Source organism: Ixodes scapularis, unplaced genomic scaffold (genome assembly GCF_016920785.2).
Source record: "Ixodes scapularis isolate PalLabHiFi unplaced genomic scaffold, ASM1692078v2 PGA_scaffold8__174_contigs__length_109621045, whole genome shotgun sequence".
Classification (NCBI taxonomy): domain Eukaryota; kingdom Metazoa; phylum Arthropoda; class Arachnida; order Ixodida; family Ixodidae; genus Ixodes; species Ixodes scapularis.
Window position 1 is genome coordinate 12,311,798 of NW_024609883.1, and position 27,959 is coordinate 12,339,756.

The following is a 27,959-nucleotide window of genomic DNA, read 5'->3' on the forward strand; positions in this document are numbered from 1 at the left end:
GTAAAGAGATGCTCAGAACAAACTACAGAGATGTTTATCACCATCCGTGTGCGGGTGAATAATTGAACATTTGTCGACAAAACTCCCCCAGCAGAAACCTGTGACTGCACAATAAGCATCACAGAAAGCCAAACAGAGTGATTTTACTCGGGCTTGGGCAACATCATCATGTTTAACATTTACCTACGTCAGCTAACTCCTAGATCTAAATCGAAAGTCCCACGAAAAATTGTGCATGGATATTCAGCCATACCCTTTCAGTGGCTCACCCATAATATACAGGGTGATACAAGGAGACGCCAGGCTCTTTAAATCGACCGGAAAATTCGGTTTCTTAACCTATCGCGCTACGACTTTGTGCAGCGTTGCCCACAGATGGTGCTTTTTTCTTTTTTTGTAAAATACCACCTTGCGAACCACCCATGACCTTCTGAACTGCACATGATGCTCAAACGACGAAGACGGTGTGAAGACAGCAAACACAGCAGGAAGCTGTTCTCGGACCTAAACATCTATTAGTGCCAAAAAGAAAAACCTTGAACCTTGAACAGCGTACAGCAACAAACACCTACTCATCTATCAGGCAGGCAGGCACTATGTCAGGCACCACACTGACCACACCACCAGGGGGTGAAGGAAGGTGGGTGACGAGGGTGAGGAGGAGTGGCAAATCCAACAGGCCAATCCCGTGCGCCGACCACAAGCAGGTCAGCCGCCGGGGTCCCGAGTGAAATATCGCGAAAGAGAGCGACAGAACAGGCGCAGAGAAAGAAACCAATGTTGCCAGCTGATGGACGACAGTCGCAGTGGTAATCGCAAAGACTGAAAACACTCAGTGATATAAACAGTGATAATTTAACGTTGGAAACTAAATTCTGAGCCATTCTAACGCTTATAAAAAGAAATATACTCATTATGCTGCATTAAAGGGATTGTCTGGTTAAAAACGGAAGTACTTAAGGTTTTGCGCTCGTTACGTCGAGGGAGCCTTCATGTAGACAAACATTTTTATTTTGAAATGTGATCTCCCATTATTAATTAAACCCTTCATAAGCGTATGTACGAAACTGCACCCCAAATTTCGCCAATGTCAATGGCTGACATCCGCACTGCTGCGTGACATCACAAAACGCAAAGGTTTGTCGGATGGTCGGGATAACAAGCATTGGTCGATGGATGTCTTGTATTTTGTTTCGAATTATATAGTCTCCTAGGCCAGTGATTCTCAAATGGGGGTCCGCAAAGCCCTGCCTCATCAGTCAAACCCGGCAATAAAAGTTCTTTTTTTTTTTTTTTCAGTTTTCGGGCGAGTTATTTCCGTGTGAACGTCAATAAGAAAGGTCTACTTCACATTAGCCCTTAGTTATATCCATTTATTAAATCATTATTATATTTAACCTATACCTTTCCTCTCCTCTCACCACGAACGGGGTTCATCATCATCTCCGCCGATCCACAAGGGGTCTGCGAAACATTGATGGTTGAGAACCACTGTCCTAGGCTGTACTCTACTGAAATACGGTTCCTTTATTGCAGTTCCCAAGCGTGTGGAATAAAAAGTCACGCCATAAGCTTCGAGCAAACGTATGCCGTTTCGCGCAAGCACAACTGCGACGGCCACCGATCGAATTAGGACCGCTTGCAAAGCAAAGGATGCAGATTTCACCTCTGAAGCGGCAACTAGGTACACAAAGCGGTATCTGGGTGCACATATCGGCGGATCCACTGGATCGGTGATGAGGCTGCGGGTCTTTCCCTCGGAGACGATGACTGCGGGTCGAAGGCAACCGGCGAATCGTTCAAATGCATGTCGTCACTTGACTTGGACGAGCTTGGTGAATCATAGCCACGCTCTATTTGCACATGCGAGTCAAACATAATTTCGCTGCACGAGTGCTAAATACAACTTCTCGTATCGTTTCAAGGTGGTGTAGCTGTTGGTTTCGGTTTTGCTGCATAAACAAATTGATTGATCCGATCTGGGCGAGGAGTGGATGGGCGTAGTTTAATATCGTTGGCACTGCATCACACCTCAGCTTACGAGCCTTCCGTCCGCTTAGAGCTCAGCTCATAGCTCTCTTCTGTGAGATGATTGCTGCACAAGTGGGATCTCGATCTTGACGGAAACCCAGTCCCTACGCAAGGCGACGATCCATTTTGCTCGTCACTGCACGTCTCGTGGAAAAGTGTGGAACGTGATGTCTTGGCTCGCATGTGCTGCCCGGTAATTGTGGCACCCAACCGCGCAACAAAAATCTCACCCAACCATGAAACAAGCCGAGCACAACAACAAAAACGAAGCACGCTGAGGCCGCTGAGGCGTAGCAAAATGATTTGTTGGCCTAGTTGGTTAAACATTACGAAAATTAAAAAGTGCAAAAGACAAGGACAAGAGGGAGACAACCACTGGAGACAACACAGGACAAGCGCTTACTCGCAACTGACGTTTTAATTCGGAAGATGAGGAAGATGAAGAACCCTAATGTTAGGGTGCCTACATGTCTGTCTGTCTCAGGGTGAAGACATGCATTGTTGCACTGAATGTGCCAGCGCGTGACGCTCTCGCGCACTCGGTGCTTGACTTGGGCGTTAAAATGGCGTCTATGCATTAGCCAAAGCTACGCGCTCGAGCTGAGTGACACCGGATTGCGCGCACTTCAAAAGGCATCAAAAAACGATTGGGCGGAAAAATGGCTGAGATGTCACCACTCAAGCAAAAGCGCGCGTGTGTATGAAGGCACTCTACCTAATGTTAAATGTTAGAAATATTTATGAGAAAGGAGTGAAAGGATCTGAAAAGACTGAGAATTGAAAAAGAAAAAAGAAAAAAAGAAAAAAAGGAAATTAGTAAAAACAATAGGAAATGGTGGGCATGATTAAAGTAACAGTGAAAGAAATGACAGTGAATATATTAAGAAAAAGAAAGAGGAAGGTAAAGCAAATTAAGAATATCTAAGGGAAATATTTCATGTACTCTAATTCTTTTGATGACAAAGCCACCGAAGGAGCACTGATGCAGGCGTCTCCTTTGGTCGCAATCACTTCAGCCTCAAGGATTTCTCGAGTTCGCTTATCTAGACACCTCTTCAAGATCCTTGTGCTGGACAGTAGCGGGGCGCATCTACAGTCCCTCACATGTAGAGCGAGATGCCCCGACGGAGAGGATTTTAAAGATAGCGCATGTTCTCTGAGCCTTACGTTGATGCATCTTCCCGACTGTCCTACATATACCTTCCCACAGGTGAACGGGATCAAATACACTACCCCGCTGCAACAGTTGACGTATTTGTTGCCGTGCTTAACACTGCATTTGTCAGGCTTTGTGCGCGGGGTGTTGACTTTGGGGCAGAGCTTTTTAAGCTTGTCGGGGGCTGAAAACACAACCGGCACTTCGTATTTAGACGCAATTCTCTTGAAGTTGTGGGAGATGCGGTGTATATAAGGGACGACCGCCGGTCGACTTCTTCTTTCTCCACTTCTCTTGCTTGTTGTTTTGTTTTATCATGCATTCAACAACGTCAGACAGGATGGAGGTAGGGTAGCCTGACGCTTTGAGCCTTGATACTTGCGCGTCAAAGCTTTCCCTTGCTGAATGAATGCAAGACTTTTTCAGGGCAGCGCTCAAACAACTAGACACAATGCTCCTTTTGACTAGTTTTGAGTGTGCAGATTCATATTGGAGTATTCGTTTCTTGGATCTAGGTGAATACATCCAACAGACGTGGTCATTTTGAAAGGTGAGTCGCGTATCCAGGAACTGAAGGTTGTTGTTAGTTGGAGTCTCGTGGGTGAAATTCAATCCTTGGGCCTGACCTAAGAATATGTTCTTGATGATGGTGATGTCGTTTGCGTCAGGGATTTTTGTCATGAGCACAAGATAGTCGTCAACGTATCTGAATATGCGTGCGACTGGATAGGACGTCAAACCCTGGAATATGCCCCTGTCACACTTTGAAAGAAAAATGTCACACAAAATGGGAGCTACGCATGACCCGATGCATATTCCTTTGTTTCTCCCGAAAAAGTGACAAACGTCGAGCACAAATAAAACTTCAAAAGCTCTAGGAAAGACGCAACTGGTATGCCACAGGTGTTTTGAAAACCTATGGCTCCATTGGAGTCTATGCATTCGCTGACGGTGTCAAACAATTCTCTATGTGGTATTGAATAAAATAGGTCTTCAACATCTAGGGAGAACCCATATCGTGTTTGGGTTGAGTCGTCTTTCAGGTATTGAATCACGGCTTCGGAGTTGGAAATCAAGAATGGGTCGTCAAGTTGGAGAACAGACAAATGATGCAGAAGGTACCGCGACATTTCACCCTGCCAAGATCCCTTCTCGGTCACAATTACGCGAAAAGGACATTCTTCCTTGTGGGTCTTGGCCGTGAAAATGGATGCGATGATTTGTTTTCGTAGTTGGTTTAAATCCCTGAAAAAGTCTTGCATTCATTCAGCAAGGGAAAGCTTTGACGCGCAAGTATCAAGGCTCAAAGCGTCAGGCTACCCTACCTCCATCCTGTCTGACGTTGTTGAATGCATGATAAAACAAAACAGAACAAGCAAGAGAAGTGGAGAAAGAAGAAGTCGACCGGCGGTCGTCCCTTATATACACCGCATCTCCCACAACTTCAAGAGAATTGCGTCTAAATACGAAGTGCCGGTTGTGTTTTCAGCCCCCGACAAGCTTAAAAAGCTCTGCCCCAAAGTCAACACCCCGCGCACAAAGCCTGACAAATGCAGTGTTAAGCACGGCAACAAATACGTCAACTGTTGCAGCGGGGTAGTGTATTTGATCCCGTTCACCTGAAGGTATATGTAGGACAGTCGGGAAGATGCATCAACGTAAGGCTCAGAGAACATGCGCTATCTTTAAAATCCTCTCCGTCGGGGCATCTCGCTCTACATGTGAGGGACTGTAGATGCGCCCCGCTACTGTCCAGCACAAGGATCTTGAAGAGGTGTCCAGATAAGCGAACTCGAGAAATCCTTGAGGCTGAAGTGATTGCGACCAAAGGAGACGCCTGCATCAGTGCTCCTTCGGTGGCTCTGTCATCAAAAGAATTAGAGTACATGAAATATTTCCCTTAGATATTCTTAATTTGCTTTACCTTCCTCTTTCTTTTTCTTAATATATTCACTGTCATTTCTTTCACTGTTACTTTAATCATGCCCACCATTTCCTATTGTTTTTACTAATTTCCTTTTTTTTCTTTTTTTCTTTTTTCTTTTTCAATTCTCAGTCTTTTCAGATCCTTTCACTCCTTTCTCATAAATATTTCTAACATTTAACATTAGGGTTCTTCATCTTCCTCATCTTCCGAATTGAAACGTCAGTTGCGAGTAAGCGCTTGTCCTGTGTTGTCTCCCTCTTGTCCTTGTCTTTTGCGCTTTTTAATTTTCGTAATTTTCGCTGAGGCGTACACTCGCAGTCGCAGATAAACAATGCAGATAAACGACGAGACCGACGAGACAGAAATGCTCGCTTTGTGTTGTGTGACGTCAGCATGTTGCCACTGAAAACAGTGTTTACGCTAGAGTGCGATTGGAGCAGTATAAATTCAATTACTCAAGCAGAGGGGCATATAAAATTCAGATATTGCACATACGATGTGTCTCGAGGCAATAACAATGATATTCAATTGTTTTCTCGAATACAAAATCTGACCGGACAATCCCTTTAACTTCCCTTCTGTCAAAATCTGGGAAATTTGGTGGTTGCGCGGTTTCGTATTCCTAGGGCGCGCCCACTCGCGCCCCACCTGCGAAGCCGCTCATCTGGTTTCGTTTTGCGTTGACGCGAGGTCGTACATCTGCGCGCGATGCAAAAAGAAAGCTTTGAAAGGAACGAAATGTATTTCCACCGGTAAGTTCACGGATTGCTGAAGTTCATGAAACTGCTCTGATGATATAATTATATTCGTGAAATTGAAGGCAGTTGGTAACAATGTGTGGGACCCCGAAGGTCTGCCTGCATGCTCTGCCGCCAGTTTTCCTCTAAAGTTAGTGTGTATGATCTCTATGCACACCACGATCCCCACTCCGCAAGTGCGGCCACCGGACGGCCATCTTGCATGCCTTTTTATTCGTGCTAGCGTTGCAGAGGACGGCGGCAGCATGCTAGACACGTTTTCTACTCGTTTGTCATCATTCGCTGAAGACATTCTTTAACATCCTGTGTGAGCCGTGATACTTGCCGTTGAGAACACGTGAAAAATTTTTTGAAAGCGCAGTGCTGCAGGTAAAAGGTGCAACTCGTCGAAAGCAAGTTTCGCTGATCTTGGGGCGTTTTTCAAAGCTTCCTTGGCACGCCAAAGTGCTGTGTCTGTGCCTTCGCACGCTTGAATACCGATCAAGAATCGGCGCCATGTGGATGTATTTTGAGAGTACAGGTTAGATACAGGTTAAGGATGAATGAAATAAATGTTAGCTAGGCGCAAACAAGCTTCTTTTTTTTTTTTTTTCTTTGTGCTGCGTTTTTTCTGGCACAAGCTTGCCGATCACACCTTTATTTTCAGTTCTACACTTGTCGGTTTTTTTCCATCCGCGAGAATATGTAGATGCACCTTAGATTAGATTTATTTCACCAGGACATACTTGTTTCAAGTGCCAAAATCATCGTTACTTCCTCTACGAGTGCTATGTATTCAGGCGTAAAAACTTTGAGCCAATGAAACAGGTACAATTCAAGTTTTTGCAAAGGTTTTCCAGGTGGTGCATTTATGTTACCAACACAATCGTAAATGTGTTTTTAAAAAAAAAAAAATTTTTTTTTAGTAAAGGGGGGAAAATAATTTGTCTGGTTGACATGCTACTCACTAGTGGGACGGAAAAGGTGCTTCTTTGAGATAAAACATGTAGCAGACCCAAGCCTGCTGCACCATCAGCAGCATCAACCAGATGCTTTGTTTCCATTTTCCTCCCTCTGCATAGGAATAACACGGTATTTGAGGCTAGATTTTTTTCAAGAGCATATCTTCCGGTCTACAAGCTGCACCGTCATACAAGTTACAAAAGGGCCGTTTTCACCAATATAAAGGTCACACTAATATATTTGTACGATAGCGTGACAGAACTGCACCGATAAGCCCGCATCATAATAATAATAATAGACTTTTATTTCCATCGCAAAATGATAGCAACGATCGAGGAAAAATGCTGCATAGGCAGCTTGACATGTCCTCGATTGCCTACGGTGTACAGCATATGTATTGTGACCCCAATCTGTGCAAGCAGAGTCCAGGTTCAATATCCTTGCAAACGAATTAGAGAAATATTACCCCACGGCAAATTTGCTTAGTTAAGGAATGTACTTGTACAAAAAGTGTGTACAAGTCGCACCACCCATGGCAAACTTACTTGTAGCAAAAAGTGTATACAAGTCGCACCACTGCTGAAAACCTAGGCAAATTTTGAAAAAACAAAACAAAAAAACACAGACTTCTACGAGGAAAAATAAAGTACTCGTAAAATTTGAGTACGATGAAATCACCATTTAAAAACCCATTCACTGGCTCGTTTGCGCCAGTCTTTTCACGGCCGAATGGCGCCCTCGGGAACGTAGAGCAACGCCAGGACCCGCAAAGGAAGGGAGGCAGCGTGAATTGTCATACCTTTATTCTGTTATTTGTTCCGAGGTCTATTGGTGGTTGCCACATGCCTCCATGTACAACACATGTTAAAAAACTGCCCAACCAAAGCTGGCTGGACTGAACTTGTCATACAAAAAATATATGTGTACACACACATCAAAATGCATTGTAGTTTTCTTTTTCCTCTTGTAAATCTATACCACGGTATCAAACACGATTGTGGCAAACTGTGTCTGTAGGTGTATATATAATATGTATATATAACTTCAGGTATACAATATATTTCAATATTTTATACCAAACAAATATGCAATAGAGACGAGTATGATAAAAATAACCTTTTCATGACCATGTCTATATGGATATCTAAAAAGTACCATGAAGATGGCAGAAAGTATACTAAGGATGAGTTCTTCGGTTAAAAACAAGTTACGAAACAAGGAAAAAAACGAGAAAACATGAACAGTGCACTTGTGATAGGTAAAAACAAAGAGTTATGGTGTGGCAACAATAAATATATATTTACACGGTGGAATAAACAAAAACAGTGGCTCCTTTGACAAGTAAAAAATGCCAAGCAAAAACTCTTCAGATAGCGTTATGACCCTGAGAACACAGTCTTCTCTTTTACGCAACGAGGGAAAAGAAACAAAATGGTGTTTGCTCCAAGACACAGAGGGAGTATTGGGAAGAAACAGCGTGCACAAGGCAGAACCCGAGCTTTGTTCGGACAGACAACAAACCTTTGTGCGGGAAACACCATTTTGATTCCTTCGACGGCAAGACCGACCAACCACAGCACGAGAACAAACAGCCAGTACAGCCTGGCACCAACAGGTCTGCGCCCAACGCCACTCAACAACGATGGCCCCCGCCCTACAGGGGGCAGGGGCCGAACACGACACGCAGAGCAGACAACAGCCACAACTCTCGTTCACGCCAAACACTGTACAGAGGCTCGCCACCGTCTCACCGGACCTCAATCCCCCTCCTCCGAGAGCACCAGAGCGCACCAGGGCACACCAGAGTGCACTATGCCGACCTCCCCCAGGGCATGCCCGGAGACCCCTCCCCCGTAACCAAGCTTCTCAGACCCTTTCAAAACCAAGCACCGCTCGTCCCAACGCCATTGCTGTCGTCCGCCTCCACTCCGTCGGCCCAAAAACAAGAATCAACGGAAACAAATACAAAAATTTGTCGATAATTCGAAACTTCAATCTCAGGTACTGTGCGCGTAAGGAAAAAAAAAAAAACGCGCCGCGTGTGGCCGCACGTGCCAGACTAGACGTCTGGGGATGTGGTGCCTTTTTTTTTTTTTTTTTTCTCTATTTTCGCTCCTGCAGCCTCAAAATAAACTGTGTGCCTGGCTCTCTCTCTGCATATCTACACATGTGTATATATATCTCGATGCGCGTGTGCGGATGAAAATAAAAGAGAAATTGTCATTTGGCTGAACACTCCCGTTCGACTAGAAAAAAAAAAAAAAGCAACTGAAAATCCCCGAAAAAAAACTGATGGAAGGCATACTTTGCTGAAAGAGGACAAAAAGAGCTGTGCACCAAGACAGTAATGAAGGCTGGCTCCGAGGATGTGCTCTCAATAAATAATGCCCCTCTCGGTATTAGAAAGCACACCAGGACGCCGCAAAGCAACACAGAACAGCTCCAACCGAAGAACAGCGGACAACTTTGTTCTTTCGCAGAGATTCAGCATACCCGAACGACAGAAAAATAAGGTTTTTCGCTAGCCAGAAGTGCACGTCGACAAAACCCAAGGGCCGTTAGAGGACAGAGGCCCCTCCCCACAAAACACAGTCGCGGGTGTACGGCCCAGGGTGGCTCAGGGTGGCCGTGGCACCTGCCGCCCACGACCCCCCGACACACAGCAACGGGGCCGGCACCCAACGGTAATGACGGCAACATTCCCACGCTCCATCTCGAAGGCTTTGTGCGGCAGAAACAGCGGCCGTTTCCAGACGATCTGGTAGAAAGAGTGCAAACAAAGACCGGAAGCCTTACGGCACGTCGGCAGCGATTATCTCCCTCAATAGATGGAACGTAGGAATGCATCTATCCTCTTGGAAGTTGCCACTCCTCGCGGAAGTTTGTGCTCCTCGTTGTCCAATGGCAGTCGTTGCCAATTTCAGCTATCTTGAAGATGATGCGTTGCCCCAATTGCGCCACGAACCCCCGGCATTTTAAGTCGCTTTTTCCAGCATTCGATTCTTTCAATCCAAACGGTGCGAGAAGGCAGTTCTGCAGTACAAGGGCTACGGTGCAAACCAAATTTTAAAGACCTCCCAGGTGAATTAGCATTCTCCGTAAATTTTAGCACCTGCCGCTGCAGGCGTGTCGGCCGATTGCATTTCATCTTCACAAAGACCAAAGCTGACATACTCCAATATATCAGTCACCAGTTAAAGTGCAATGATATTGGGTCGTATATTTTCTACACTTGCAGAATACAGCAAGCCACTATTGTGGTCCAAGCAGGTGTGGATGTAATGTTTACAGAGGCCTAGAATAGCAGGTGTTACGGGCGAAATATTTTTAACTTGATGCAAGCTTACTGGCAGTAGTATTGCACGCAACGCCACTGACCGGGAAGTTTCCCATAGCGTAATTTCGAGGATTAAAGCAAACATCTCGTTGGGCCTCTCCTTTGCAGAACTCCATAGCGTAGCAACGGGAATTACGCTACGACGACAATATTCGAATGCATCTTAGACTGGACACGAGCACTGCGTGAACGCTTGGTTTTGGCTCACGACAGTCAATGAGGGTAGTGGCTCGTGTCAAAAAGCCTCAGTGACGTAAACAGTAATGACGGCTTTGCCAATGACAGATCATGGCAATGATCAACACTGGCAACACATACTGCAAAACCCTCCCATTTTTCCCCAATCAGACAGCGGGGTCATAGTCGTGACCATTAAATTTTGTCAAATATAAAGGCTGTCATTCGCCCCTTCAAACAAGAGAAATATTAGCGCACCCTAAAGTTTGCACGCTTTCCAAGTCGTGAAATTCAGGCCTCGCAAACATTAGGGGTTTTACAGTAATCGGCACCGCAAAGTGCGGCTGCAAGTTGAAGAGGCGAGGGCTGCTTGTTTTTTTTTCAAACCTTTTTTTGCGGCTGCCATCGTATGGGGAGACCAGAACTAATGCATGCTTTATGAGTCACGAACCTCGACGATTATCTTTAGGCGTTATTCAGTGAAAGTGGGAGGATTGCTGCACCACCCTTTTAAGGAAACCCAAGCAAATTAGCAGCCCCATTTGCTGCACAAAGTTCCGTTCCACTAGAAAAGTTATCAAGAATCGAGTCTAAAAACAAGGTGCACAAAGTTCCACGAGCAATGGCGCTCCAAGCGGAGACTGAAAAGACCTTGGAGCAGCAACGGAACCTGTCGCCAGCATCGCATTGCGTCACCAGGGCCGTGCCCCCGCAGTCCACAACCAACCCCACTTCCCTACCAACGGAACGAAGACCCGGAGTGAAGAAACGCCGTTATTGCTCTGCCAGACCTCAGATGCGTAACGAAATCGAGCGATGAAGAACTCGCGAAATCTGGACGGCCAAACCTTTTAGCTCTAAACCGAAACCCCACCATCAAAAAATGTAGTCGCTCAGAGGGGCCCAACAGAGAAGTGGACCCCTCTGGGAGGTGCCCAACAGGGATATTTGGCACTTGTAGAGGGCACTGGGACTCCCGTTTTGTGAAAGCTGATGTGATGCGCCAGAAACAAGACTAGCCTGGGGGCCCCCAAACAACGATCGTCGGCGAGGACAGAGATTACGAAGAGGGGACGACCTCCGTGCGTGGGGAACGTAAAAGCTCTGTCATAAATGTAACCTTCATCGATCAACAAAAAAGTCTCGCCCCGAGCGGCAACGGGGAAAGGCGTCCGTGACGTAAGCAGAAATCGCTCGTGTGGCGAGGCGCTTCACGGATAGCTGGACGCGCGAGAGAGACGTTGAGGATCTTTGGTAGGAATTCCTGATGAGCAGACTCGTAATTGAGGCGAAATTCAAAAGGAGTGGAAACGGACGAAGCAGACCGATTTGGTGCTGCCGGTTTTCAAAGCGGAGTATTCCTGTGGGACCCGTAACGCCCCAGACGGAGCGACGCAGGGCCACAATGCCTGGAACGACCCCGCGGCAAGCGCCCGACAATTACGGCCATTGCCATCCGGCTGCCCTTCCCAAAGAGCTTGAACCAGAAAGAGCCGTCGTCCCAAGCGAAAACCCTAACTGCGACAAAGCGCAAACCGAGTTTCTCAACAACGAGGGTGATCTTTGTACTGCAAAGTTTGAAAAGGATGGAGAAATGGTGATGCGTCGGAAGACTAGGAGATTGTTCTCCCCTGCCAGCGACATCCATTGACCCACACCTTGCTTCAACGCTGCCCTCTCCCCCGAATTCCCCACTGTTTAAGACCTGACAGTACCGCCCCCAAGGGCGAAATACGTCTGCTACTCCGCAACAACTCAAGCGCTCTCGACCAGCCGTCCGGCTCTCAAACCGAGGCACACTTGGCTCTGAGCAGACCGAGAAATCTTCAAACAAGGAGTCCGGCAGACCGGAGTTCGACGGACTGCCACCATAAAAGAACTGGAGTGCGGCAGACCCGGATTCGGCAAACTGGCACTCGGCGAATTTGCGCCGCCGGGCTCGAATTGCGGCAGGAATCTCTCCCAGAGTCGTCTGCCTCAGAGGGCGTCCGGGCGGCCGAGCAGGCGTCACAGCCCGATGCGGGCGGACACGTGGAGCCCGTTGAGGCGGTTCTTGAGCAGCGAGTCCGGGGCCAGGACGGGCACGCCCAGCACGGGGCTGGGCTCGTCGCCGTCCGGAGCCACCAGGGGGATGACCCCCAGCAGCTGAGGCCCCAGGGCACCCCGGGCGGCCTCGATGTCCACCACGGGCAGGCAGAGCGGGGGCGGGGCCGGGCCGGGGCAGTGGCGGGCGTGACTGGCCAGCAGGCAGCGGTAGCTGAACAGGCGGCCGCAGCGGGGACAGCGCAGCCGCCGCAGGTGGCACTGACGCGTGTGCTGGAGCAGCTGGGGCTTGCGGGCAAAGCGCAGCCGGCACTGGGGGCAGCGGAAGGCCCCCTGCACCGCCAGGTGCAGCTGGGCGTGGTAGCGGTACAGCGCCTTGGACCCGAACAGCTTGCCGCACTCCACGCACATGAGCTGGCGCCGCCCCTGCCCCCGCTGCTCCCCGCCCCGCTCCCCGTCCCGGGCCCGGCCGCCCCCCCCGGGCCTCCGTCAGGTCCAGGGGCCCCACGCAGTCGTCCGGGGGGCGGGGCTCCGCCAGCACGCTCTGCACGTGCGTCTTGACGTGCCACTCAAAGTCGTCCTCGCTCCCAAACTCCATCTGGCACGGGATGCAGCTGAAGGTGACGTCCGAGCGGGCGTCCTCTCCGCGGGGGGGGCCGGGGGGGGCTGGCTCCCGGCTGGGGCCCCCCGCCGCTCTCGTGGAAGTCACGCAGGTGCCCGGCGAGCTCGGCGGGCGAGCCCATTCTGCGGGGGCACAGGGGGCAGTCCAGGTAGGCCGCGGGGGGCGGGTCCTCCACGTGCTGCAGCAGGTGGGACCGGCACACGTCCGGGTCGTGCACGCTCTCGAAGGCACAGAAGGGGCACTGCCAGGGGGCGGGGGGTCCCGGGGGCAGGGAGCCCCCCGCCAGGTGCAGGGGGGGCACCGGGTTGCCCGAGAACAGCGGGGGCATGCTCTGCTGCCGCTCCGAGATTCGCAGGATGATGGACGGGTCCTGGTCGGCAGGGGGCGGGGGCTCTGGGGGGCTCAGGGGGGGCAGGCACACCGAGCCCATGGAGGGGGGCGGCAGCGGGGGCGGGTAGGGGGCGGTGCTCGGGGGCAGGGCCTCCATCAGGCCCCCTCCTGCATTGTTGTTCTTGATGTGGCAACGCCGCCGGTCCAGCACGTCCGTCGACACCTTGTGCCGATTGCGCAGGTGGTGCAGGAACACATTCTTCTGGCGGTAGCTCTTGTCGCACAGGCCGCAGCGGTACGACGGCGTCTGGCTGTGGATCGCCTGCAAGTGGGGCACCGGTCAGGCTTCCAGAGGCTACGCTCCGCCTTCGCGTAGAAAAGAATCCCAGTTTTGTGAGGCACGGCCTCCAGACGGGCGATACGAGCCGTCAAGTGGCAGCTTGCATTGGCCAGCCAAGAACGGCAGAGGCAACAAAGGGCTTTCAGCTATCGAATCGTGTGGCACAAGCCGTTTCCTGCGGCGACTAAAGAAACGACTCGCCGCCATGGCCGAGCGTGTTAGGGTGCAGCTGCTCGGAAATTGAGCAGGAAACGTTTAGCGCCGCAGAAAACACGAGTCGTTTCTGGGCTTAATCCCCGGCTCTGCCCACTTATCTGTATGAGTGTCGTGTGCGGTCATGTATTTCGAAAGCGCGATGTACGTCAGAAAACCCGGGTCGGCAATTATACTGCACTTGCTAAACGGCCCTTCTACAGTGGAGGCACCCCACGCCACAAGAAGGGCGACCAACTTCCTGTCGTCTAAATGTCCGAGCGACAAATTCTACTTTTAGGTCAAGGAGCGGCATTGCAAAATGGCATCGTGCCATGTTTACAATCTTCAGTTTTGGCAAAAGAAAAAAAAAAAAAAAAGAAGAAACTTTGAGAATTTTGTTGCAGAAACTAGATAGTTCGGAAACGGCGCGAAATCAAATTTGAAGGGAATTTTTTCTCGTCGCCAATCAGTATGTTTTCTGAAAATTCTTCAACATGTTGAGATCTTAAAACTTAGTTTAGCTTACCGTAACATACCGAGCATGCACCCTCACTTGAGCAAGCGCCAAGTGCCCTGCCCCCCCCCCCCCCCCCCCCCCCCCCCACACATCTTCCAGAAATTTCCCATTTCTGTACACAACCGAGCAAGCACCCCCCTCCCGCTGCCGCCTGTCCCGAAGGCATCTTTTTTAGCTTTGTTCTGGGCTTTTCGGCTGTTCCAGTGTACAAAGTCAATATTGAATCCAATCCAATCCACGTGGTTGCTAGAACGCACCACCAGCCATTACCGCCATTTCCTTAGTGCCTGCATAGGGAGCGGCGAGGAGGACGATCTTCATGAACGGCTGTCTGACGTCGGTGCTGTTGTCCCCAAGAACCCAGACGAGCTGCGGAGCAAGGACCTAGACCTCATTTTGAGATCCGATTCTGAGGAATCGTTTTGTGGCTTTGATGGCGACTGAGGCAAATACCAGAATTTCCGTTTTCCGAACTGAATATTGCTTGGAGTGTCCGTAAATAAATGTCTTTAATAACGCAGGCCATAATGCTTTCTTTTTTTCACTTTTACTAGCCGCCATTTTGTGGCCGCCATCTTGAATTTCGGGCCTGATCCGAGTAAGGGCCCCCTCTATTCGCAACTCCAACGCCCTATAGGTGGCGGGGCGGTAGTTCCAAGATGGCGGAAGAGACGGGGATAGATTTTCCAGGATATCCCGCGCGCCTGATCGCTGACGCTGTTCAGCGCGCTTAAAAGGACTTATTTGTCTACAAATGCGAAGCGGTTAGGGAGGGATCATATTACAGGTGACGGAGATGCCGATGCACGTTAGGAAAACGAACATGCTGATATTTAAAAGTTGCAGAAACCTCCCATTGCGAAGCTTTGCGGTAAGCGAGCGCGTTTTAGGCACCGTCCACGTTACTGTGCGTGGCAGAATATTTTTGAGGGTGATGAAGATATGTTTGCGCTTTGCCTAGCCATCAGTGCCCTAAAAAGAGAGCCGCGAACGGTGACCGTCAAGCTTCGGAAGAGCAGCGTTCACAGTATGGGTGTCTTTGCATCCCAGCCTTGCAACTCGCTGCTCACCGTCTTGGTTTTAGTGTATTGCAACACGTAATCCAACTGCTCTATGGTTATTGATAGAAAGATTGTCACCACAGGCTACCGTGCGCTGTAGCATTATAACCGCAAGCTCGCGCTGCGCCTTTGAAGCACAATTTTCAGTGCGCGCCAAAAGCACTGCCGTGCTCATCATTCTTAAAAAAAAAAAAATGTTGTAGTCCTTACACCTCTTGTTACATATACGACACTCCAAAACTTCAGTTCGCCGTGCAGCCCTCCGACGTCAAACGGACGGCCCCACCTTTTTCGAGAGGCTTGATGGCGACGCATTTTAAGATATTAAGCAGCTAAGTACGCATTAAAGAGTACAAAAAAAAACAAAAAAACACCGAGGTTTCGCAGTAGGGCCAAGAAAACCCCGATTACTTTTTTTTTTACGGTCATTTACACTTAAGTAAGCTATTTTAATAAATTGCACAAGCCGTTCGTGAAAGTTGGTAGCGCTGGTTTAACGTCAGTGCGCTGTACGTCCAACTGAAGTTTAGGGGTGTCGTACGCTATGCAAACACTGCCTATTAACATAATCGCAGTGTTTAGGGGTTTCATTTATTCCTCTATCAAGAATAAATAATTTAATACACCGTACATTTTTTGTACCGTGTTATTTGCAACATTGCGGTCCCTCTGGCCAAAACTGCGCGTTCTAAGCTCTCCTCACGAACGGCTGGCTAACACAGACGCGCTTGAAATGCTTCGAGCATTTGTTTATTTGCTTCGTAATTACCTGAAAGCAAGTACGGGTATTCTGTCTTCTTAAAGTGCTTGGAATAAATGGTCATGTTCCTTGTAACGGCCTTAAAACGCGAACCCATTCCCGATTTGCATTGCGCGACATACCGTTGCGCGACGAGTTTTCTCCTACTTATGGCAAAGAATAGACTTTTCGTAGACCGTACTATAGAGTTCTTCATTATTAGCGGTAGCGTTTTCCGTCACGTTGAGCACAGATTGAGCTGGCGGCCATGCACAAGACCAGAAATCCGCAGCGCATGCGATACATGAAAAATCCCCAATGAAATTAGACATCCCGGTCCTTCGTGCAATGCTGTTGCAAGGCGGAGCACAAAAATTCCTTTTTTAACGCGCTCACTTTTTTCGTTAAAGCAGCTTCATACACGAAGGCCGACAGTCCCTGCCATTGTTTCCGCGCCGCCGCTGCCACTGCCGTCCCCACTCCTCTGGTTCTCCGTTTGTCCGCAGGAGGGCGAGCGGCGCGCTGGAGTTGCGAATATCTAGGCGAATTACCTCCAAATATCAGGGGGGGGGGGGGGGGGGCGCTTGCTCGGTATTTTACGGTAGTGACTGAACGGAGCATTTTCTCATTGTGGCGTCTTGCACAGCAGCAACTAGCACAATAGGGTATTTGGATTGGGCACACTTTGAAAATTGCTTTGGCTGGCCCAATCGTGTTCGAGTTGAAAGTTCAATTTCTCGCCACATTCCTGAGCAGCTCATGAAGCAGGATACTAAAAAAATACCCCATGACCATCAAAAGCAACATTTGCAGTAAGCGGCAGTTAAAGTTTGTTAACGGGTAAAAACCCAGGCTGTCCCGGGCTTTACTAGATGGACAGACACACTTTTTTAAGTGTCTTCCAAGAGCCGAGTGGCAAACACGGCGGTGCACCATCCCCCCCAAAAAAACACAAATAAAGGCGGGATATGCAGAACATTAAAAAATGCCCTTGTTCATAAACGAGGCGTTATAGCTCTGCTGCAAGCGTGTCCAGGTGGCCCCACCAGCATAAAACGTGTATCAGCAACTGGAGGATCGAGACACTCGTTTCATTGCTGTCCCTCAAAATTTCGGGCATCCAACGCCACTTCCAAACACACTGCTGAGCAGCATGTTCGAAAACTATGAATTTCAAGATCAATAAGCCATCTGCGGCCCTACCGGTGGCACCTTATGCTATTTTTTTTATCAGCGCACACTCTAACGATTCTTGGTTAATGTTGTTTTTGGTATTGGTAAAACGCAGCAAAAAGCAGACAGCCCAACATAAGTACAATCGGGGATGTATTTGGGACGCTTAAACCCAAGCTTACCCCATCTTTTCTTCTGCCGGGGCCATTTTGCCCGCCAACGAGTGAGCGCTTGCTTCTCGAGCGCTCACTCGTTTGAGGTTCGACTGAAGACCGGAATGTATGAAAATTGACTAACAGTTGAGGCACCTTTATGTTCCCTACGACTTTGGCCGGTGCTGCCGGTCACGACGCGAAACAGCTTGAGCGGTCGGAAAACACTTCCTCCGCACATAAAAAGACAGAGCGGACACAGGATGAAAGCAGACGGGTGTCCCGTGCAAGCGGCTCATGGTAAAAGTGGCTCCCCAAATGTGCACACCCCATAGGCGTACCTTGTGGCGCATGAGGGTGCCCTTCTGACGGAAGCACCTCCCGCAAAACTGGCACTTGTAGGGCTTGAGCCCCTGGTGGATGAGGAAGTGCATCTCCAGGGAAAATTTCCGGCTGAAAACCTTCAAGCAGATGGGGCACTGCACATCCTTCAGGGCCAGCTGCTGCTGCTGCGACTGGGGTGGCCCACCCCCCATGGCCCCCCCCGGCGCCGGCACCAGGGCCAGCCCCGGTGGCGGCGGCACCCCCACGGACACCGGGGAGGTCCCGGCCACCGCGCCCCCGGGCTTGGCCAGCTCGTTCCCCGCACTCGAGTCCTGGAAGGCCAAAGAGGGGGCATCGCATGAGGCCCAGAGAAACTAAGTACGCTGGAATGGAGCACTCCCTGTCCTTTTGCCACCCACTCCTCACTGGCAGAGAGAGAGGCACATGCGCCAAATGTGTGCAAAGCACTTGGAAGGAAGCCTCGCCAAGCGCAGAGTTTGCTAGCGGGATATATTTCTCGCTTCGCGTCCATGATTGTTAGTACGACGAGCAACAAGCTTTGTGAACCTTTGTACATTGGCTGTGCCACTTAGAACTACATTTATTTTCATAACGCAAGTGCTCTTTCAAAATGACGGCAATGACGCAGCAGACGTACACATGCTTCCGGGAGACAAGGTCGACGCCGGTGCACGCATTGCGACAAAATTTACTTAGGGCGGAACATATATTTTGCCTCGTAAAATATAGATCTTACAGTGAAGTTTGACGATAGTCACGTTTGGGAGTTTTATGTGCCAAACCAAAGAAGGGCACCTAGCATGCCCTGGCAGAGAACTGAGGATTAACTCTTTCGCTACCGCGCCTATTCAAATCGATCAATTTGATCGACGCACTTCCAGTTCAAATTTTCGCGCGCTCGCGCGGTTTACGGGCGCCTAGCGCCATCTAGGTTAGAAAGTGGGAAACACACAACGTGCTCCGCTATGTTTTGTTAGTTTCCTGCTTTGCGGCGCTCCTCCCCGCGTCGCAAAAAGTTTCGCTTTGACGGGCGAGCGCTTCGATCATGGCGTCGTCATCGTGCGCGGGCGCTCCCAAAAGATGTTGCGCTTCTGGCCTTTCGAGCTCTTTAGGAGCCGATTTTGCGGATGCAATCAGCAGTAGTGAGACTGAAGATGATGTGGACACATCAGATTTCAGCACCGATGACGAGGATGCACCAACTCAAGCCGGAACATCCAGCGGGTGAGTGTCAGCTCTATGTGGGGCGCACATTTAGATTACTAATAAATAGTTATGACCGGCGGAGCATGTACTCACAGCTATATTATTTATTTTCAGGGTCTCAACGTCATACGGACATGATTCCTGGCCAGCAGCTGTGAAGCGCGTACAGTTTTTTCCTAAACGAAACCCGGGAGTCAAAGTTGGCGGCGCGGTCCGGAGTAACGCACGGCGGTTCGTCCGGGCCGTCGATGTCTTCCAACTCTTCTGTGAGAACACAAACAAATATGCGTGGGCGCATATTTTAGAGAGGCAAACGTACGCAGAAAAGGACGGCTCATGGAAAATGTTCAGTCCCAATGAAGTGATGCAGTGCATAGGAGTCCTGATCTACATGGGAATTGTGGAACTGCCTCGCCTCCATCTATACTGGAATACCTCGGAGTTATTTTCCGGCCTCATTCTTCCAAAGATTATGGCCAGAAGCCGATTTTTTGCGTTTCTTGCTTTTCTCAGTGTCATGGACCCGGAGAAGACTGACGCTGTCCGCGATGGCAAGCTGCACAGGATCACACATCTGCTGCAACATATGAATGACGTGTCATGTCAGCATTTCCAGCCATACCGAAATTTGTGCGTGGATGAACGAATGGTCAAATCAAAAGGACGATCGGGAATACGCCAGTATATGCGTGACAAGGGGGTCTAATGGGGGTACAAGCTGTGGGTCCTTGCTGACTCAAGCACAGGCTACACTGTGTAATTTAGCGTTTACACCGGGAAGCGAGAAACACCCAGCTCAAAGGGACTGGCTGCACCGTAACTGCAAGCTCTGCTACGAGAAAAAGAAGGTCGAAAGGAAGACTGCAGTTTTTTGTGAGCCAAGTGGTGTGTATCTGTGTTTCATCCCAACGAGGGACTGCTTTGGAGGATGGCACGCCACACACCCACGCTAACTTTTTTTTTTGCGCAAAGAACAGTTTTCAGCAATACCCTCTGAAAATTGTGTTATCATTTTATGGCATAATAAGCTACAGAATGCAAATCTTGAAATTTTTTCACTCTTGATATTTTTAGAGTTGTCCACCTTTGTCAAGCAGAACAACATCCTCACTGTATAAAGTTTTACATTAAAACATTTTTTTTATTATGTTGTGCAAGAAATGTATATGCTGCATTTATGTTATCGAATAGAAAATTTGTTTAACTACATTTTGATACCAAACAATGTAAATAAGGCATTAGTGAATCTGCACCAAAAGATATTTCCTTCCACCTAGTAAAAACTGCCCTTTTTCCCGTGGTAGCGAAAGAGTTAAGTTCTACCACCCGGGGATCTCTCGAAGGGCAATCGAAAGCTCGGTTACACGTCGCCTTCTCCGCAATAAGCCTCCGTCAGACTGCAGGCACCTCGGCCGGAATTCGAGGCCGCCACCCGGTGATCCGTAGGCCGGAACTTTGCCTCGGAGCCACCGAGGCCAGCTCGAGGTCCGAAGAGGCCTCTTAAACCTTTCAACGTAGTGCTTGTCAAGAGAACATTGCCTAATTGCATTTTTTACAATGCCGGCTAAATTTTGGAACACCGACGCAGCAGACGACGGGAAAAGACGAGTTAGTCAGCTGCCGAGGCTGAACTGGGAGACGCAAAAGGGCACTTGCATAGCACATCGCCGCTCTATGTTCCTAACACTTCAGGTTCAGAACGCTTCCTCCTTGTCAGACTTCACTGCGAGACCTACATTTGAACAAATATTAAGCAAAAAATATGCTCTGTGAGGCTCTGTGGCACTTTAGATATTGCATACGATTCCTTTTCTGCTAATTAGGAGGCGAGACTCCAACCTGGTGCAAGCGCGTTTCCAGTGTATTCCAGTGGACTCAAAGTATTCTCCAAAAATGGGTTCAAGCTGCCTCAAAGACTAGCTCGTGTCAAGGCCAAAAACAACCTGAAAACACCCCAGTGCCAACCTACCAAACCAACAAAGGCAAGCACCAGCGAAGAGCTCAGGAATAATCTGGGCCACCTGTAAACCTTTGCAAGTACACCTACGATCTCAGTTAGACTTCGATGCAGTAAGCCTCAGTTAAATCACTAGGGATAACAACTTTATCTCACCTCACATGTACAGAGAGGGACGCATTTGCACTTCAGTTCGTCGCTCGCTGCCCTTTCCCTCCAGGGGGGGGGGGGGGGGGGTTGAAGACCTCAATGTCCCAGCTGCCAAGCCGTAAGATCATCCCAACTTTTGGGAAGCAGACTCCTAACTCAAGTGTCAAGCGTCGTTGAGACCAGGGACTCAAACCAAAAAAATATAACATTACGGTTACCATTTCCTGTTGACATCAAATTCATTTGTTTTTTACGGTCTTAGTTTTTACGGTTTCGGTTATATGTTCCTAAAACCCACTTATTTCGGTTTCTCCAATAATTTGCTTTATTGAAATGCTAGATATACGTTTTATAATAAACAGCTTCAAGTAGTCCCATATATCTAATGACGGGACATTCAGAATAACAAGAACTCAAACACGTCTTAGTGCTTCTAATTTGTAAAACTTTGCACACGTTTCTAGCTCCTAGACTTGTTCACTGGATCACTCGTATCGTCCGTCTGTTGTAAAGCGAAATGGAGCACCACACCCTTCCACCGACGCAAAATCGTCTAGTACACACGCGTGAATCCTTTTTATTTGCTTCATTCTCCACGTCGCTGCTATCACCGCCGCCGCCACTTTCGCGAAAAGTAAAATGGACCTCCGACTGCCAGTCGCACCGGTCCACATTTTATTTCGGCAAAATTCCCAATGAAGCCGTAACTGCCACATGAAACTGTTGTTTCGTTCCGGTACGGATTCAATAATGAATGTTTAATTTTGGTTTTGCTCCGGTTGACTCAAAAATAACAATTTAGATCCCGTTTTCGGTTTGGTTCAACACACTACTCGAAAAAGAGCCATTTTACAATTGGAGGGTTTTCAAGGACCCACATTAACTCTATAGGTAAATACGACATGTAACCCATCCCTCCCCCCCCCCCCCCCCCCCTCCCCCCTCCCCTTAAAAAAATCCAGGCAAAATTTTCTTTTAACTTTTTTTCTTAAAAAAAAAAAAAAAAAAAAAAAAAAAAAAAACTGAAATGAACAGAACGTAAGGGCGCAAGTGATCTGGTGTATATCAAACATTTTAGTGAAAAACCCGAGACTGAGGTATTGTCAGACGACGACAAGGAAGAGAAGGAGAACATCAATAAAAAAGTAATCTTCTTTTGTTCTTCTAAATAACACAAACATAAAAAAAAATATTCAGGTAGAGGTAGCCCCGGCTCTTGACCCAGCCCATACTAAAAGACGCTTAGCTAGCTGAGCTGTTTCCTGGCTCTCATTGGTTGGAGAGATTATTGACGTGTAGAATGTTTATTGTAAAATTGTTTCTCTTTTATTTAATATCCATTGATGTTTAAGAGATAAATAATATAGTCATGATTTTTTTTAAAATATACCACGATTGCCCTTTCTACTTCAATTTGGTGTCTGCTGCGAGCAGTTTCTCACACCGCCTAACTCGTTGAGTTTGTCTATTTTTATGAATGTGAGATATCGCGTTCACCAAGATGTTCAGAGGAAGAACTGAAGCGACGAAGTTTGCAGCAAACAACTGTCGCGGGACTGACGTAAACCTAGCATTCCGATTCAACTATTTTGCTCCATCTGGCTCGATTTGTTTGTTTGCACATTTTGAGGCCTAATGAACGGGTCGGTCCCTGTAAAAGTGGCCCCTCCGCTCTAATAATGGAAAGAACACAAAACACAAGGACGGCCTTCTCCAGTTTATATAAAAACATTTCCATTTCCCATAGATCTATTGCTGCAGCACCCATAAAAAGGCTATAAAAATCTGACACTGCGCCATTAAACCCAGCAGGTGTACCTTTCATTCTGTGTGGCAAATGATAATCACTGCCCTTCCAGTTAAAAGGCATCAAAAACCGGTATGGCAAGATCAAGTATAATGTCCTTGATCATCATATTAAAGACCTTTCCTCCAAAGACATTACAGGTAACTCGAAATAAACAAAAACAAAGGTGCTCACGAGGCCCAACGAATTGAACCAATGAAGAATGACGCTCTTAACACCAGCATTGTCCATTACTGTGACTAGAGTCACTGAATGTTCCCAGAGTACCGAAACTCTCAAGCTTCGCTTCAGAACCGAGTCAAGGCGCAGCAGTTGCAATCTCTAATATGGTGCTACCCTGTGCAGTCCTGGCGAAGTGCATACAGTATAGCCGTTAATTCTCGTACAAGCTCTTCAATCCACGTTCCTGGCCTGTAGCTATGCCTGTTTGTTTATATTAAAGTTATTTCCTTTGTACGAGCAGTGCGTGGCTAGCTCCTCGCCGTCTCGCCTCTCTCACCTCAAAGCAGATGGAAGTCGAGTGTTAGGCTTAGCGCCCGAGGCCTAGAGTTTGAAATGCAGCCCTAGCAGAACCGGAGCAAGCAAACGCATTCTCCTTTGACAAACCAGATTAGTGGCTACTTCATATAAAAAGATCAAAAGAAAATCAACACCGTCCGGTTCTAACTCATAGACACCCAGAGCTCGCACCCCTGCGTACCCACCGTAGCCGTGGTAACCCGCAAACATTGCAAATACATTTTTTGTTGTTTTGGGCCTGGCTCTAAAATGGCTGACTGATAACTTCCACCACGGGTTAAACCAGTCAATCAGAACTGGACCCTGCGGGGATCGACTACCAGTAAGTGGACTGAACGGAATTCGGTACTCTGGGAACATTCAGCGACTCTGTGACAATAAGTACAGCAAGACGATTTTCGACAATGTAAGAAACAAAACAATGCGAGACAATCTGCTGAAACCTCGATGGACCTTTCGCTCAACAATTAGAACACCAAGGAGCATGCTGGGTTTGCACGTGAATGCGCTGCACGCCTGAAGGGAAGATCCAAAGGAAATGACGAAAATAATGCAAAAACAAATTCACGTACTAAGTGCCACTTGTTTGATTTGTGCCTGAAAACCTGCTGCTGCAGATGCCACCAAATGCAGTGTGTGTAACTACAAACCCAGCGTGCCCTTTCCTGCTGCAACTTTGCGACAGATCTATGAATACTGTGTTGTTACCGTATTTTCCGGACTATAGACCACAAGGGCAAAACTGGGGTCAAAAATGAAAGTTCCCCTTAGATAGCCCGCACCCAGCACATAGTCCAGACTTTGCGCTTAATCCAAATGCAAAGATTATGATACACAGCACACCTTGACAGATGCCTGCTGTATTAGTTCACAAAGAAGCTTATATCATACACAAATTACCATTAATATACTTTGCTATTCATAAAATTCCTCTAATCTTGTTACAGTGATCTAGAAAAAAAAAAAAAAACATACCCTCGTATAATTTGCATTTGTAGATAGTTCACATCAGGTAAAATTTCAGCTTTTAAACATACATAGTTTGTGAACTATAGTCTGGAAAATACGGCACATGCATATAACGATACTAATACGTCAGCACGGTGAATCATACGCAGATCTACACTCTACATGGTACTATATTTTTGTTAAAAAATGACTGAACTAGAAAGGAAAGGGAATCTGCGCTTTATTAAATTTAAAATCGCCTTCGTAATATTTTTTTAAATTTTCTTACGATACTATTTAGCGCGTTGTTTTGCAACTGAGTCGCACGAATTACATCACTAGCTAAGATAAAATACCGCGGAAAACCCGCCAGCTGTTTGTTGCTGTTTTTTCGCGCCAAACGGGACAGTAGAAAATTAAAAAAAAAGGATAAAAAATGAGAGGAGCGTGCAGATTCATGAAACGTGCAAAACATCTCTCCACAAACACAGCAAAAAAAAAAAAAAAAAGACTCGTGATTTTATTAACACGCAGTTGTAGGAACTTTCAGCGAGTGTCGCAAACTACGTGCAAAGAGCGGCAGGAAACAATTTGGTCGAGCGAAAGAGAGCTGAGTCCAGCCTCGCATCTTGAAAAGAAAGAGAGAGATCCCAGCGTAGACCAGCTGCCCTGCCGCCGAGGCGACGTGCCAGGCACGCCCATGCGCTCAATGAAGCCACCGCACGCGCCATGGAAGCGAGCAAAGCTACCCAAAGAGGATCGACCAGCGTCGCGTCTCAAGCCCCAGCTCGAGGGCCAGCGCCGCGAACGCAGTCCCATCGGCCGCCTTTAATTGCGTTCTCATCGGCGGCGCCGCTTTGTTTTGCCCGAAGTGGGTCAAAGGCCAACGGGGAAGTGGGCTACGCAACCGGAAATTCCGATCCGCGTACGCACACTGGCGCTTATGCAACTGTTGACAAGGCGAGTGTCACGAGGTGTGCGCGAACCCGAGGGGGCCCGTTTCGGGGGCCCCGTCGAGCGGGCAGGCGACGAGGGGCCCCCCAGGGGCCGATCGGACGGAGGCCCACCCCGAGGGCCCCCAAATCGCGTCGGGAACGACCGATTGCGAAAAGGCGCGCCTAGGCCTAGGCAGCGCCGTGCAGCGCACAGCGCGATCGGGGAAGCCCCCGCCAGTCCGACACTTTGGAGCCGCTCAAGTGCGTCGTTCGGACAGCGTTCCCAGGCCCCAATATCGGAGATCGGTGGGCGACGGCTCGAGCTCGGCTCCGCGACCCGATTGAAGCGCAGTAGCGCGCCCAGGGATCGGCGCACTTACGTCGTCAACAAAAACAAACTGCCGTCACGCGCACCACTGGTGAAGTGTAGCAACACTAGGGTAAGCCTAAAACAAAAACAAAACACTACCTTGTCGACTCGCTCCATCACATCACATCTCCGGGCTCCAGCAGCGTCGAGGAAGGGCACACTGGGCGCCGCTCATGTGTCCGTGCCCGTGGCCGACTCATCGGCGTCGGTCATTCTCGCGTCCACTTATTTCACCGACGCCCTTCGACTCCGCAGCTAACGACGCCATTTAATTTTTCCCTCAAGTTCGGGCCTTCCTCGGCCTCTGCCAACGTTACCTCTGCGCACCGTCACCCGGGCTAGTTTCGTAAGCGCGCTGGACGCGGATACCGACTCGGAAACGACTCGCAATTAAAATTAAAAATAATAATTTCTATTTTTTGCAACGTTTAGGAAAGGAACGAATGGCGCAAAATGTTCCGCGTTGATTTAATGCGACGCTGATTTGTTGCCAAAGGCGTAAGAGAAACTTAAAACAGTCGAGACGAGTCGGAATCGAAGCCGGAACGAGAGTCTGCTCGTCTTTTTGGCTCATCTGCTGTCGAGACTCACGTGTTGTTTGGAGCTGTTCGCTGCGGCGTTTTCCTCTCGGCTCCTCGGAGCGGTGCGTGGGCCGTTCATTCTGCGGTGCAGAGTGCCTGCCCACCTGACGGCTGCCAGGCGCCCAATCGTCGGCCGCAGGTACACACGAGCGCGCGCGCGTGCACTGGTTTATTCTAATTTACGGCAGTCCGCAGCTGCGTTTCCCAGTTAATATAAATGGCAGTACTGCGCCTATTGCCGCGCGCCTTGTCGTATTTCTCGCGGACTGATGCGGACTGGAAACATGCTACGCGTCTGATGCAAGTCACGATGGCTCGGAAAGAAAGAGGCCAGAAAGAGAAAAAAAGCGGCAGCAGAAGCCGTTGCCGACGACCAACTTGCATTGCGACCGAGCCCCGGGCTCACGACTCGAGTCCGTGCACAAAACGGCCTCCGCTGCCGCGGGCGTTTTTACGAGCGCTGTGCTCCCTTCGCGCCCCGGATTAATTAGACTCGTGACCGCTCCGAACAGGGGGACACAAAGGCGTCGCAAGGTGCCTTGTGGGCGATAAAAGCGCTCAAAAGTACCAACAATACAGAACACAGGACGAGCGCTATCAACTCAAATTTTATTCAGCTCTGCGCTTCATGAACCTGCATCGTTTCGTTAAGTAGGAGAATAACGTAAACTTGGCCGAGTCGGTGATGCATAGCGAGTTGAAAACCGTGCAAAACAACAAAAGGACAACTCGAAGATACGGCGCTGATTTACAAGCACGCTTCATACGAAGGAAAAAAATGAAAAAAATAGACAGGAACTCGGAAAAACACAATCACTTGACACTGACAATCACTCAGAGTATGAAATGATTGGCTCATTACACTACAGTCGGTGACAGGTCAACAGTCCTGGGGAAGCTACCTCTTTCCAGTTCAGCAGTGTGGATGCTGGAAAGGAGGCCTTTCCAGCGTCTGCTCCGCGAAAGTGTAAAGAGGTGGGAGGAGTTTCAGCCCGTCACCAACTGTAGTGTAGTGTAGTCTGTTGCAGGTTGAGGAAAGCGGGACGAGCCAGCCCTCCCTTTAACAGAGTGAACTCTGGAGACGAGGGGAGAGGGGTCCACGCGCCTCCTCTACAGCGTTCTGCTAAAGTGAGTTGAGGGCTTTGTGGGAGCAGCCTGTCTCGCTTTTCTGAGCCTGCAACAGACACGTCTGCAGCTCCATGCAATGCAGCGGAAACAGGAAGGTAGGCCTTAGGCACGTGGGTTCCTTAATTGTCCCGCTCGGCGGGCACGGCAGAACCGCTCGCAATCGTGGCTCGCAGACAGCCATTTCTGAAAGCAAAGAGCACTCTTCACTGTATGGGAGTAGGCTTTACCGTTTCATCAGTTTTCCGGCGAAATGTGTTGCAGTGAACAGACGGCGTAAGCGAGTGGGCATTCCTTCAAACTGGAACCATTGGAATTGGCAAATGGACTTTTTTTTTCATTTTTTTTTATGAATTTGATTGAGCCCTTTGGATCGGGCGGTAGCTTACGCCACCTAGCCATTTTGTTTTACCATTTAAGCTTAGAATACTTAAATGTGAAATCTATATTCACTCCGCACTGCAAAGAAAGTGAGACTATAAAACCCCCTTGCCATCAGTTAATAAGAAAATTCCT

General features: G+C 48.7%; 1 protein-coding gene and 1 pseudogene across 3 annotated transcripts in view; one reads left to right on the forward strand and one right to left on the reverse strand.

The window, feature by feature from the left end:
- Nucleotides 1-7,600: 7,600 nt before the first annotated feature.
- LOC121833405 lies at nt 7,601-26,055 on the reverse strand (annotated as a pseudogene). Its single transcript, XR_006076679.1, has 3 exons — nt 25,837-26,055; nt 17,842-18,156; nt 7,601-13,645 (listed from the first exon to the last, which is right to left on the reverse strand). The product of XR_006076679.1 is annotated as a replication initiator 1-like (transcript).
- A 228-nt stretch (nt 26,056-26,283) lies between these two features.
- The window catches only part of LOC121833506 (carbonyl reductase family member 4-like), a 31,394-nt gene continuing 29,718 nt past the window's right edge, over nt 26,284-27,959 (forward strand). The window contains exon 1 of one of the 2 annotated variants that reach the window (XM_042286853.1): nt 26,284-26,457. The gene's annotated coding sequence lies outside the window, so the exon portion shown is untranslated. The remainder of the gene's footprint in view (nt 26,458-27,959) is intronic. The other variant, XM_042286852.1, reaches the window with a different exon arrangement.